This window comes from Phytophthora cinnamomi (genome assembly GCF_018691715.1).
Source record: "Phytophthora cinnamomi strain GKB4 chromosome Unknown Contig42, whole genome shotgun sequence".
Taxonomy (NCBI): domain Eukaryota; phylum Oomycota; class Peronosporomycetes; order Peronosporales; family Peronosporaceae; genus Phytophthora; species Phytophthora cinnamomi.
The window spans coordinates 488,412-502,676 of NW_027150975.1; positions in this window are offsets into that span (position 1 = coordinate 488,412).

The window sequence follows — 14,265 nt, forward strand, 5'->3', positions numbered from 1 at the left end:
TGGAGGCGCTGGTGAATGAGTTGCAGGCCAAGCAACTCACGCCAGTGCCGTATCGACCAGCGCTGCTGGGCTTAGTCGAAAGATTTCACCGCACGTGGAAGGACATGGTGTCCATATACGTGTCGGCGGCGCAGGACGACTGGGACCACTGGCTGCCATGCGCGGCATACGCATACAACGGGGCGAGGCACACGAGCACGGGCTTCAGCCCAAACGAGCTAATGATGGGGCGCAAGCTACGCGCGCCAAACGAACTACTGCGGACGAAGACAAACCGGGCGGCGAGGACCGGTGCCTTCGCCGAACAGTACAAGGCGCTGGTTGACCAGCTGACACGAGCTTCGGAGGTAGCGCGAGCGGCGCTCGCAAAGGACCAGTTGCGCAGAGAGAAGTATTACAACAAGAGGGTGCGCGAGACCACGCGATTCGGCGTGAGAGACTTCGTCTGGGTACTGAGGCCACCATGAGGCAAGGGCATCACTAAGCTAGCCCACCAGTGGGTGGGGACTGCTAAGATCGTTCAGGACGCTGGCTACGACAACTGGGAAGTGGCCCGTGAGGACAATGGTGAACGGCTGACCGTGCACTGCAGCTTTCTCGTGTCGAGCCACTGCCCAAGTGGTTCGCTCGGGTCCGCCGCGGAAAGCATACTTCAGGAATTGCAGTCAGAGGGGAACAGCGAGTCGGAAGAGGCAGAGGCGGACGCCAACACCAACGAGGGAGGCGACAGTGATCTCCGGCATGAAATCCAGCCGACGGACAGCAGGACGGAGAACGGAGAACGGAACCACCGGTCCGGTGGATCAGAACCGACGGCGACCCGCCGACAAGAAGGCATGGGGCCGGCAGCAGCGAAGAAGACAGCGACGGCGGAGAGGCCGGTGGTGGTGAGACCGCCAGGACTAGCAATAAGAGGGGCAGTCAGCAATCACCTCCGTCAGGGAGAACGCAAGGAGCAGCAAGTGAGGCACCGGCATCACTCTCGAAGAAGCGGCGACAGAAGACGAGCAATGACAAAGAGCAGTCGGCGCTGCAGCGACAACGACGTGAAGTAGTTGACGCCGCGCAGGCAAGTTATGCGTGACGAGCAGGAAGCCGCAGCCGCGGCGGAGACTAGTACAAACCGTGATCGTCGGATTCACGGTGGTCGCAATGCCGAAAACGAAGACGGAGACGGAAACGAGAGGCACCTAGACCTCAACGCGGCGGCGGGATTGACGATGGAACAGCAGCTGTCACTGGTGATGGTCGAGGCGGACATCAAGGAGCTGCAGTGGGACTGCTGCAAGGCCGAGGACGGCCGCGACGGCCCGCTCCGATGCCGGAGCTACTGCAAGTACCAACAGCAGGGTTCATCATCGAGAGGGCGCGGCGACGAGTGCGGAATCGGGCAGGCAGATACGTACTGGAGCACGAAGTGCAGTACGGCGTACGACGTGGAGGGCCGATGGGCCGGCGCTGGCTGTCGGCCGAGGAGTTCGAGGCGCTCGACGATGCCCACAAGATCGAGGACGATCTTGATGCCGGGGATGACGTGTAGTAGGGAGCCCTGTCACTGGGCTGCCGGACGTGTGCAAAAGCGGCTGGACGGAACGTGTGTCGAGATCGACTTGACGCAGTGACCGGGGTGGTGCACAGCGTGAAGTCGGGGACGAAGTTGTACGACAGCGAACGGTCGGTGGTCGGGGCGAGCCAGCTGACTACGGGTACTAGCGACGGGAGCAGGTCGCAGTTGAAGATCGGCAGCCGCAGAAGATCGCCGGGAGGAGCGACGCGTGAGCAGTGAGAAGCGGTAAGTATCGGAGAGCGGAGGGGCGACGTGTGAGCCCACGACGTGAGGCCAGGAGGCCACGAGCACGGAGATGAGAGCGAAGAGGGAGAGGTCCAAGTATGAGTAGGAAGGCGCCGTGTGATAGCTTAGGGTAGCTAGGCGATGGGGGAGTAGGCTAAGTGGGGGCAACGAGCGGCGGTCTGGCCGTTCGACCCTCAGTTGCGATTTATCACTGGCTAGTGGTGAGTCAAGACTAAAGGAATACACGAAGTTGCGCTGAAGCACAGGTTCCCGCGTGTGGTTCTGCGACTCGAGGGTAGTCGGCCAATGCCTGGAGTAACAACGAAGGTAGGCGAAAGTGGTGGACTGTGCACATGAGGGCGACGTACCAAGTAGGGTGGCCGGGACCGTGGAGAGAGACCACGGGGGCACGAGGTGCACTCCAGAACGCACCTTGGCCGTGAGAGGACGACGCCTCCGAGCACCATCAGCCGTGACGGGGCGTCACCTCGCCCGATTTGCATATCCGGTGGGAGCCGCCTGTGGCTTGCCGGGGCCCAGGTGTCTATGTAGCTCCCTCCCCGCCGTCCCTATTCCCGAGGCCCGCCGTGTCGTTGAAGGGTCGGCCGTCAGCCGTCTGGTCGTCGTAAGCCTCGCACTTGTTGGCAGTCGGCGTTGAACCGTTGACCTAGGTGTGGACGCGGCAACTCGTGTATACTCATGCACCGGGGGCGTGTAATGAGAAGGGAGTTGGGCTTCGGGTTAAGTCCAGTAACCTACATTTCAATACTAAGTGGGATATTCGCCTTCACTTTTTACCAGTCACACTTCGAGAGAGCACTGCTGGAAACTGATACTCTATTAGTAGATAAGACTGGACATGCGTATGGTCTGCACAAGGAACTATGCCAGTAATACGGACGTGTTAGCTCACGCGTACCCTACGATGAACCAAAATTGTCGGGGTTATTTGTCAGATCATGTTATTCTACACCCAATTCGTTGCACTTTCGCGACCTAAGTCTCACATTTTGATCGAGAAATATTGGCATTCCATGAATCTTGAGAAATGCCCTCAAGTCACCTATGTTGTAAAGTTTCGTACTACCAAGAAGCAGTCGAGGTCTAGTTCAATTCACTCGTGGACCATGACATGCATTCTCTTATTTTTCATTTTATTTTCCGCGGATAATGCCGTTTGCGCCCAGGGTGCACTCTAATTCTCCTCCGTACCTGCAGTTACGGCCGTATTATTTTTTTTTCTCTTTTAGTGGAATATGATATAGTATCTGTTTACAGAGCTACTGCTGACACTCCCAGATTGAAACTCATGGGCATGTAGTTCTCAAATTTCCAAGTCAGCCTAACCCGTCCTGTCATCCGAAGAGCCAAGCCATGACGTTCCATCGTCGTTATCCTTGCTGTCGCTGCTGCCGTGCCCAGCTCTGCCACGCCGGACCTGAGAGAACAAGCTGCTCCGCGTTCCAAATTTGTGAGACCATGCGACGTGGATGCCTGTGGCCCAGCCAACTCCGACAAAACAGAAAATACTGCGGCTCTCTCAGTGATCATCCTGTCTACAAAATCTTTAAGCTGTGCTGTGTTCAAAGCTGCTCAACTCCCCGTGCATTGTGAAGTAGATATCAAGTGGGCGGCTGAACAAGCAAAGCAAATCAAGGCATACACTTCGTTGAAGCAACCAATTTGAGATTCTTGTCAGCACAAACAATACAAGCAATCGACTACTCAGTGAACCATCAAAATGAACGTGTCAGACAAATATATTGAAGCGGTGTAACGGGTTACACGTACAAGTGGCTGCAAGCCACTTGTGGATTTAACAGATAGGTTATCTGTTAAAGTTTTGGATACTTCCTCACCTTGGTGTAAGACACACCAATGGATACATTGAAGTGGACCACCACAGTGAGTGGTCCACATACCCAAATATCCTATTGGTAGAAAGCAGCATCTTTCTACCAATCAGAGACATGCATAGCGGGGGCTCTGACAGCCAGCCGCTGTCAACCCCTTTCATAGATGATAAACAGTTTTAGCAGATTTTAGAGGAAGATCAATTTACAAGCAATACAGTTCTCATTTTACCTTAAACTAGCTACTTGGAGTCTTGTCTAAGTTAACTTATATTTGTGTATTCAAATATAATTAACCTAAGTAATTACTAAGTACTTACGCTTCCTCATACACGTTGCGAAACGTGTAAGCTAAAGTAGTGAGTCAAGTTAGACCCACTACACCTGGTAGCACTTTGTAGTCCGTCCAACGACCGACTGCTTGACGTTCGTACGCGGTGTACGAACGCGGAGCCGAAACCACATGAGCACGGAGGTGCCCGGAAACTCCAACACGCCTGCAACGCATGTTGCGCGCTGACTGCCCCCTGTCTGACCCAGGTGGAGGCCCTCAACGACTGTCAACAGTCATTGGATAAGCGGCGATAGCTACAATGCTGCGTACGCTATCGCCGACGGAGCAACATGGTGTTGCTCTGGGGTTCATCATGAAGGAGCAGCGTGACGCTGCTTCCTCAGTGACGGCGTCGTCAGGGACGACACCGCGTGCTCAACCATTAAAGTTGAGCGTAAGCAATACGATGGGAAGAGAGGCGAGCCTCTCCTCCGATGGCTTGTCGAACTCGACACAGCCATAGCGGCTCGACGCATCGTCGACCCGCTGTCGAAGGTCGCGTTCGCCATGTCCTGCCTTGGCGGACGCGCAGGAGTTGGGCGTATGGACGCCGACTCTCCGATCCTACGTGCTTCAGCACGTACGAAGTATTCAAGGAGGCTCAAACAAGCGTTTGAGCCCCGCAAACGAGTTCCGGTCGAGGGCGGAGTTCCTCGACCTTCAGCAGGGTAAGCATGACGTCCATGCTTACGCGCAGCGCGCACGATATTTGGTATCAAATATCGTGACCAATCCATTGACGAGGCGACCAAGGTCGTCACGTTCATGAAAGGACTTAGAGATGGGCCCGTGAAGACCTATCTCTTCCGAGTACCAAGTACTCTCGAAGCTGCAATCACCCTTGCCATGCAAGAAGAGTTTAGCCTGCGGCAGGCTAAACTCCATGTAAAATGTAACGAGGCCGCAACCGCGCCCGGTGGCGAGGACAGAGTCCGGAGCCAATGGACCTCTCGAACGCAACAACTGCTGGTTACCAGCAGCGGGGAGCAATGCGATGCTTCCGTTGCGGAAGGATCGGTCACTTTGTACGGAGTGCACAGCTCCCATGCCCCCTGGAGGTGGCCGCCGTGGCGATGCTAGGCATCGCCGCGGATAAAAAACGCGAACATCCAGTAGGCGCGGGGCGCCCTACTGGTAATGCAGTCGCGCGTGCCGACATCGGGCACGCGACACTGAGAACTGCAGCCCCAGTGAGACCAGCTCTGCAAGAAACAAGATGGCAGGCCAAACCTAGTCATATTGAAGGTTTACTCGAAGAGCGAGTGACTCTCTTCGAGCTTTGGTAGATTCAGGCGCGTCGAACAACTTTGCTCGACTACGAAGCCTGCCGAGACTTGACTTCGAGGAGTAAACGTACCTCGAAGTCTTCTGGGTACGACTGGCACAGGTGCCATCGTAAGACCGAGAAGCGCGTCGTGAACGTGCGCTCCTCGTACAAACAACGAGTGTTTGTCGAACACTTTATCGTCCTGGACCTGGACGATAAGTTCGACGTGGTAATGGGCATGCCGTGCAAGCCACGGCATGATCCGGTGATAGACTGGATGAAACACGCTCGTGCGCTTCGGCCGCGGCATGCAACAGAGAGCGATGGCCTGTTACCGCAGCGCACGCACCAGAAGGCGGCGCAAGCGGAGAACGCTGCACAAGTCTCGGTCGAGACCGAGACGCATCAAGAGCAGTCTGCTGGGCAGACTGAGGCGGTGACGCCGGATGTCGAGACGCTACGCGTCTTGACGCGCACCGATACTGGATTCCAGTATCGTGACATGGAACTCGCTAATCCTCCGACATCGGCGTCGGGTTAACTTCGCTTCCAGCCATGAGCTGGAAGCGCTTCTACGACTTGCACGATGGACGCATCGCGCAGGTCTGCGTTCTTTCGGCAGCGAAAGAACGGAAAGCGGAGAGCGAGCTGAGGCAGCTCTTGATGGGACGTACCACTGAGGTGAAGACACTCTCAGTGCGGGCTAAGCGGGAGCGCTGAGGAACAAGGTTGGGACTCGCTGAAGTCGAGTCCTATTACGAATTATTGAGGGAGTACAAAGACGTACTCCCGGAAGATTCTGCGGAGCTCCGCAGGATAAGGGCATTCAGCACGAGATTGATCTCGTGCCGGGCACGAAATACTGTGTCACGCGGCAGTGGCCACTGCCGCGAGAGCAAGCGATCGACGACTTCTTTGAAAGTCGTCGTAAAGCAGGACAAGTGCGAATCAAAGTCCCCGCACAGTGCTCCGACGTTCTGTGTCAAAAGCCACAGGGCGGATGGCGCATCGTTCATGCGTATAGCAAGCTGAACGACGCGACGGTACCAGCGCAGACGCCGATACCGCGAAAAGATGTTATCATCGATTCGATGGCCGGGAGCACCGTTTACAGTGCTCTCGACTTGCGAGATGGATTCTATCAAATCCTAATGCGTGAGAGCGATATCCCTCACGGCAGTGAGCACGCCAAGCGGCATGCTCTGGGAATGGCTGGTAATGCCGCAGGGGCTTAAGAACGCCCCTGCGACCTTCAACAGGTGCGTGACTTGTTGGGCTCGGTGCGCGACTTCGCACCGAGCTACTTCGACGATGTGTTCATCCACAGCCGGGCTGTGGACGGGAAGACCGACGTAGAGATGCAGGGTGCATCTCCGGAAACCGCAGGCTTATGCGAAGCATAAGCTCTACGCGAACCTGAAGAAGTGTATCTTCGGGGCGAGCGAGATACCCGTCCTCGGGTGTCTCGTAGGGAAGAATGGCGTTCGCCCTGACCGGAAAGGTCAGAGTGATCAATGAATGGCCAACGCCTTCAAGTGTCAAGGAACTGAGGCAGTTCCTTGGCAACCACATGCGTGCAAGTACGTGGAGGACTATACGGGCAAGATCCGCCCGCTGTCACAGCTTCTTAAGAAAGAAGCTGTGTGGAATTGGACATCCGATTACCAAAAGGCATTCGATGCAGTCAAGCGGGGCTTGACTGAGGCGCCGACCTTGGCAGTGGCTGACCAAGATCGCCCATTTCACGTAGTGTGTGACGCATCCGATTTCGCGATCGGATGCGCGTTGATGCAGCACGATCACGAGGGCCGTGATCGTGTCGTCTACCAATCGCGTCAGCTGAAGCCAGCTGAGCGCAATTATCCGATGTATGACAAGGAACTCCTTGCAATAAAATACGCACTCGCGAAATTCCGGGTGTATTTACTCCGAAGTAGACCGTTCGAGGTCTACACCGACCATGCATCACTGCGCACCGCAGTGAAGTCGCCACACATATCACAAAGAATGGCGAGATGGCTCTCATTCTTTGCGGAGTATAACTTCCGGGTCGAATACAAACCCGGAAGATTGAATGTAGTGGCCGACGCGTTATCACGTCGGCCGGACTACGCAGAAGCTGCTGACGTCAATGCTATTGACGCCATGCGATCAAGCAAAACCACATCGTCTCTGTTGGACGATGTGAAGGCCGCGTACGCGCACGACGCGGACGCGAAGCTCTTGCTGGCCTATGGCACAGCGCCGTCTGACAAGTCCCGTCAGAAGCTGCCCAAGCACCTTCGTGCGCGTGCACACCGCTTTCGTGTGCACGACGGACTACTGCTTTACAATGAGTCGACGACAACGCGGATCGCGTTGTCGTGCCGAACGACCATGACCTGCGACTCAGGATCATGTACGAGTATCACGATGCCCCGACTGCGGGACATCTCGGACGTGAGAAGACTTACGTCCTTCTCACGCGCGACTTCTACTGGCATCACCAGGATAAGTGGGTGCGCAAGTACATCCGTGCTTGCGAGGTATGCCAACGCGTAAAGCCTGCGCCATCTGCGCAGGCTCCGTTACAATCACTACCGACTCCGTCGGAGTTTGGAAGTCCATGTCTTTGGACTTCATCTTTGGTCTTCCCCGGACAGCGGAGAATACCGGTGTTGTGGTATTCGTCGACCGCTTCAGCAAGATGGTACATCTTGCTGCGGTGCCAACAGAAGTGACCGCGAAGCAGACGGCCCGTCTGTTCGTCGACATGGTGTTCAAACACCATGGCATGCCGACCGACATCGTGTCGGACAGAGACCCGCTGTAACGGGTTACATGTACAAGTGGCTGCAAGCCACTTGTGAATTTAACAGATAGGTTATCTGTTAAAAGTTTTGGATGCTTCCTCACATTGGTGTAAGACACACCAATGGATACATTGAAGTGGACCACCACAGTGAGTGGTCCACACATACCAAAGATCCTATTGGTAGAAAGCAGCATCTTTCTACCAATTAGAGACATGCATATTGGCGGGGCTCTGACAGCCAGCCGCTGCCAACCCCTTTCATAGATGATAAACAGTTTTAGCAGATTTTAGAGGAAGATCAATTTACAAGCAATACAGTTCTCATTTTACCTTAAACTAGCTACTTGGAGTCTTGTCTAAGTTACTTAACTTATATTTGTGTATTCAAATATAATTAACCTAAATAATTACTAAGTACTTACGCTTCCTCATACACGTTGCGAAACGTAAAGCTAAAATAGTGAGTCAAGTTAGACCCACTACACCTGGTAGCACTTTGTAGTCCGTCCAACGACCGACTGCTTGACGTTCGTACGCGGTGTACGAACGCGGAGCCGAGAACCACATGAGCACGGAGGTGCCCATGGAGAGCTCCAATACGCCTGCAACGCATGTTGCACGCGCTGACTGCCCCACCTGTCTGACCCAGGTGGGAGGCCCTCAACGACTGTCAACAGTCATTGGGATAAGCGGCGATAGCTACGATGCTGCGTACGCTATCGCCGACGGAGCAACATGGTGTTGCTCTGGGGTTCATCATGAAGGAGCAGCGTGACGCTGCTTCCTCAGTGACGGCGTCGTCAGGGACGACACCGCGTGCTCAACCATTAAAGTTGAGCGTAAGCAATTACGATGGGGAGAGAGGGCGAGCCTCTCCTCCGATGGCTTGTTGAACTCGACACAGCCATAGCGGCTCGACGCATCGTCGACCCGCTGTCGAAGGTCGCGTTCGCCATGTCCTGCCTTGGCGGACGCGCAAGGAGTTCGGGCGTATGGACGCCGACTCTCCGATCCTACGTGCTTCAGCACGTACGAAATATTCAAGGAGGAGCTCAAACAAGCGTTTGAGCCCCCGCAAACGAGTTCCGGTCGAGGGCGGAGTTCCTCGACGTCCAGCAGGGTAAACATGACGTCCATGCTTACGCGCAGCGCGCACGATACTTGGTATCAAATATCGTGACTAATACAATTGACGAGGCGACTAACGTCGCCACGTTCATGAAAGGACTTAGAGATGGGCCCGTGAAGAACTATCTCTTCCGAGAGCCACCCGAGGCATACTCGAAGCTGCAATCACCCTTGCCATGCAAGAAGAGTTTAGCCTGCGGCAGGCTAGACTCCATGCAAACGTGCCGAGGCCGCAACCGCGCCCGGTAGCGAGGCCGGGAGGTCCAGAACCAATGGACCTCTCGAGCGCAACAACTGCTGGTTACCAGCAGCAGGGAGGCAACGTGCGATGCTTCCGTTGCGGAAGGATCGGTCACTTTGCACGGGAGTGCACAGCTCCCATGCCCCCTGGAGGTGGCCGTCGTGGCGATGCTAGGCATCGCCGCGGATCAACAAAAAACCGCGAACATCCAGTAGGCGCGGGGCGCCCTACTGGTAATGCAGTCGCGCGTGCCGACATCGGGCACGCGACACTGAGACTACAGCCCCAGTGAGACCAGCTCACTGCAAGAAACAAGATGACAGGCCAAACCTAGTCCTCTTGAAGGTTTACTCGAAGAGAGCGAGTGACTCTTCGAGCTTTGGTAGATTCAGGCGCGTCGAACAGCTTTGCTCGACTACGAAGCCTGCCGAGACTTGACTTCGAGGAGGTAAACGTACCTCGAAGTCTTCTGGAGAGTACGACTGGCAACAGGTGCCATCGTGAAGACCGAGAAGCGCGTCGTGAACGTGCGCTTCTCGTACAAACAACGAGTGTTTGTCGAACACTTTATCGTCCTGGACCTGGACGATAAGTTCGACGTAATGGGCATGCCGTGCAAGCCACGGCATGATCCGGTGATAGACTGGATGGCGCACGCTCGCGCTTCGGCCGCGAACACAGAGAGCGATGACCCGTACCGCAGCACGCACCAACAGGTGCGCGCGGCTCACCAGTCGGCCGCTTAACGGCTGTCCCGGAGCCAGGAGTGCGCGAGGGCGCGCACAGAGTGAACCCACGTCGGCATGGCCGACGTGGAAGAAAAGATTTGGTTCCGGCACCAACACCCACGCAGCGTAAGGGACACCCTGCCCGAAGAGGTCAGGTCACAACGACGCGTCGGCTCCGGGAGGCGCACCCTCGCGAGGGCTCCGCCAATGAATGGCGTCGAGGTGACGAAGACGTGTCAACTCCGGGAGTTGACACTGCAAACAGTGCGGACGGTTGCAAACGTACCGCGCGATACTTATGCTGTCGTGCAGACGACGAAGCGCCATCAAGCCGGGCTTGATATCGCGCCCGCGGACAGTCCACGGCCGGGCCTGGACCAGACGAACAACCGTGGGCAGACAACAAGAAGACGGCGCAAGCGGAGAACTGAGGCGGGACCGAGACGCAACAAGAACGATGACGCCGGACGTCGAGACGCTAAGCGTCTTGACGCGCACCGATACTGGATTCCAGTATCGCGAGATGGGACTCGCTAGTCCTCCGACGACGACGTCGGAGTTGACTTCGCTTCAGCCATGAGCTGGAAGCGCTTCACTACCCGACTTGCACGATGGACGCATCGAGTCTGCGTTCTTCGAACAGCGAAAGAACGGAAAGCGAGAGCGAAGAGCTGAGGCAGCTCTTCATGGAAGTACCACTGAGAGTGAAGACACTCATTGCGAAGACGAAGCGAGCGCTTCGAGGAACAAGGTTGGGACTCGTTAAAGTCGAGTCCCTATTACGAACTTATTGAGGGGTACAAAGACGTACTCCCGGAAGAGATTCCTGCGGAGCTTCCGCAGGATAAGGGTATTCAGCACGAGATTGATCTCGTGCCGGGCACGAAGTACTGTTGTCACTCGGCAGTGGCCACTGCTGCGAGAGCAAGTAAAAGCGATCGACGACTTCTTTGAAAGTCGTCGTAAAGCAGGACAAATGCGGGAATCGAAGTCCCCATATAGTGCTCCGACGTTCTGTGTCAAAAAGCCACAGGGCGGATGGCGCATCGTTCATGCGTATAACAAGCTGAACGATGCGACGGTACAGGCGCAGACGCCGATACCGCGAAAAGATGTTATCATCGATTCGATGGCCGGGAGCACCGTTTACAGGGCTCTCGACTTGCGAGACGGATTCTATCAGATCCTAATGCGTGAGAGGGATATCCCCTCACGGCAGTGAGCACGCCAAGCGGCATGCTCTGGGAATGGCTAGTAATGCCACAGGGGCTCAAGAACGCCCCTGCGACCTTCAACAGGTGCGTGACGCACTTGTTGCGCTCGGTGCGCGACTTCGCGCCGAGCTACTTCGATGATGTGTTCATCCACAGCCGGGCTGTGGACGGGATGACCGACGTAGAGATGCACAGGGTGCATCTCCGGAAGCTACTTGAGCTTATGCGACAGCATAAGCTCTACGCGAACCTGAAGAAGTGTATCTTCGGGGCGAGCGAGATTCCCGTCCTCGGGTGTCTCGTAGGGAAAAATGGCGTTCGCCCTGACCCAGAAAAGGTCAGAGTGATAAATGAATGGCCAATGCCTTCAAGTGTCAAGGAACTGAGGCAGTTCCTTGGCTTGGCCACGTACTTGTGCAAGTACGTGGAGGATTACGTGGGCAAGATCCGCCCGCTGTCACAACTTCTTAAGAAAGAAGCTGTGTGGAAGTGGACACCCGATTGCCAGAAGGCATTCGATGCAGTCAAGCGGGGCTTGACTGAGGCACCGATCTTGGCAGTGGCTGACCAAGATCGCCCATTTCACGTAGTGTGTGACGCATCCGACTTCGCGATCGGATGCGCGTTGATGCAGCACGATCACGAGGGCCGTGGTCTTGTCGTCTACTACCAATCGCGTCAGCTGAAGCCAGCTGAGCGCAACTATCCTGTACATGACAAGGAACTCCTTGCCATGAAATACGCACTCGCAAAGGTCCGAGTGTATTTGCTTGGAAGTAGACCGTTTGTGGTCTACACCGACCATGCATCACTGTGCACTGCAGTGAAGTCTCCACACATATCACAAAGAATAGCGAGATGGCTCTCATTCTTTACGGAGTATAACTTCCGGGTCGAATACAAACCCGGAAGATTGAATGTAGTGGCCGACGCGTTATCACGTCGGCCGGACTACGCAGAAGCTGCTGACGTCAATGCCATTGACGCCATCCGATCGAGCAAACCCACATCGTCTCTGTTGGACGACGTGAAGGCCGCGTACGCGCACGACGCGGACACGAAGCTCTTGCTGGCCTATGGCACAGCGCCTTCTGACAGGTCCCGTCAGAAGTTGCCCAAGCACCTTCGTGCGCGTGCACACCGCTTTCGAGTACACGACGGATTACTGCTTTACAATGCAGTCGACGGCAACGCGGATCGCGTTGTCGTGCCGAATGACCATGACCTGCGACTCAGGATCATGTACGAATATCATGATGCCCCGACTGCGGGACATCTCGGACGTGAGAAGACATACGTCCTTCTCACGCGCGACTTCTACTGGCACCACCAGTACAAGTGGGTACGCGAGTACATCCGTGCTTGCGAGGTATGCCAACGCGTAAAGCCTGCGCCATTCGCGCAGGCTCCGTTACAATCACTACCGACTCCGTCGGAGTGTTGGAAGTCCATGTCGTTGGACTTCATCTTTGGTCTTCTCCCGGACAGCGGAGGGAATACCGGTGTTGTGGTCTTCGTCGACCGCTTCAGCAAGATGGTACATCTTGCTGCGGTGCTGGCAGAAGTGACCGCGAAGCAGACGGCCCGTCTGTTCGTCGACATGGTGTTCAAACACCATGGCATGCCGTCCGATATCGTGTCGGACAGAGACCCGCGCTTCACAGCGCATCTGTGGCAAGAAGTGTTTACACTTCTTGGGAGCCAGCTTTCCATGTCGACTGCGGATCATCCGCAGACGGACGGTCAAACCGAGCGCGTGAATCGCGTGCTCGTCGATATGTTGAAGAGTTACGCTCACTCGTTCCAATACTGGAGCGAGTGCTTATCGATGGCAGAGTTTGCCATCAACAACTCAGTGCATGCCTCGACCGGGCATACACCGTTCTACGTGAATGCCATGCGGCATCCACGCCTACCGAGTTTACTCGGAGTGATGGCTCCCACTTTAAGTGGGGAGGATCTACGACTGCAATACAGCAGCCGTAGAAACCGCTGACACTTGCACAGTGTCAGCTGCAACAATGGACAAACCATATGAGTCTGCGCAGGGCGCAGACTCCCCAACAACAAGGTTAACGACCACGGGTCTGCGCAGGGCGCTGACACCGCAAAGAACCACGCAGAGGCCGGGCCTCTAGCGGAGAGCGAGCTGAATGACTTCAGCTCGGATGCAATCAGTTTCATCACCAAAAGACAAGCCGTAATTCGGTTTGTCCAAGACACAATAGCAGCTTCTGTTGATCAACAGAAGTTGAACGCAGACAATGTGGGCAGAGGCAACACAAATGAATTTAAAGTTGGTTCATTAGTTTTGTTAGCTACACAAAACCTGCGTAAACATGCAGTTTCGGATTTCGGAGGAAGCAAGCTTGCTCCGCGCTTCATCGGGCCGTTCACTGTGTTGGCACGGCAACGCATACACGCTAGACATACCGTCTAGCATGCGTCTCCATCCGACCTTTTACGTCGGACGGCTGAAGCCATACCTGCCGCACGAGCCATCTAGCTCGGGCCTCTGCAGGAGCCGAGGCAGAAGCGGCAGCCTTGGCCTCGGCGACGAGCAGCCTCTCCTCCAGCGCGCGGACGCGCTGGAGCAACTTCTCATCTGGGTCCCCAACTCGACCTGGATATTCGAGGCGGTCTGCGAGACCGCCGCGACTTGGGCCTTCTGGTTCGCCAGCTCCTGCTTCAGGGCGGCGAACTCAGCGCCCTGCAAACGCTCCACGGCGGTCACCCGGTCGTGGAGAGGCGCATACTGATCAGCCCGGAGCTGATCATACCCGGGACGTGTTCCCACCCCCGCCACCGCCGATTCGTGACGCCCGCGGCTCAACCCTCTGGATTGTTGAGCGGATTGTCGACTATAGTATCCCGAAAACGAACCCTCAAGGGGCTCGTTTTCGTATTCGTTGGA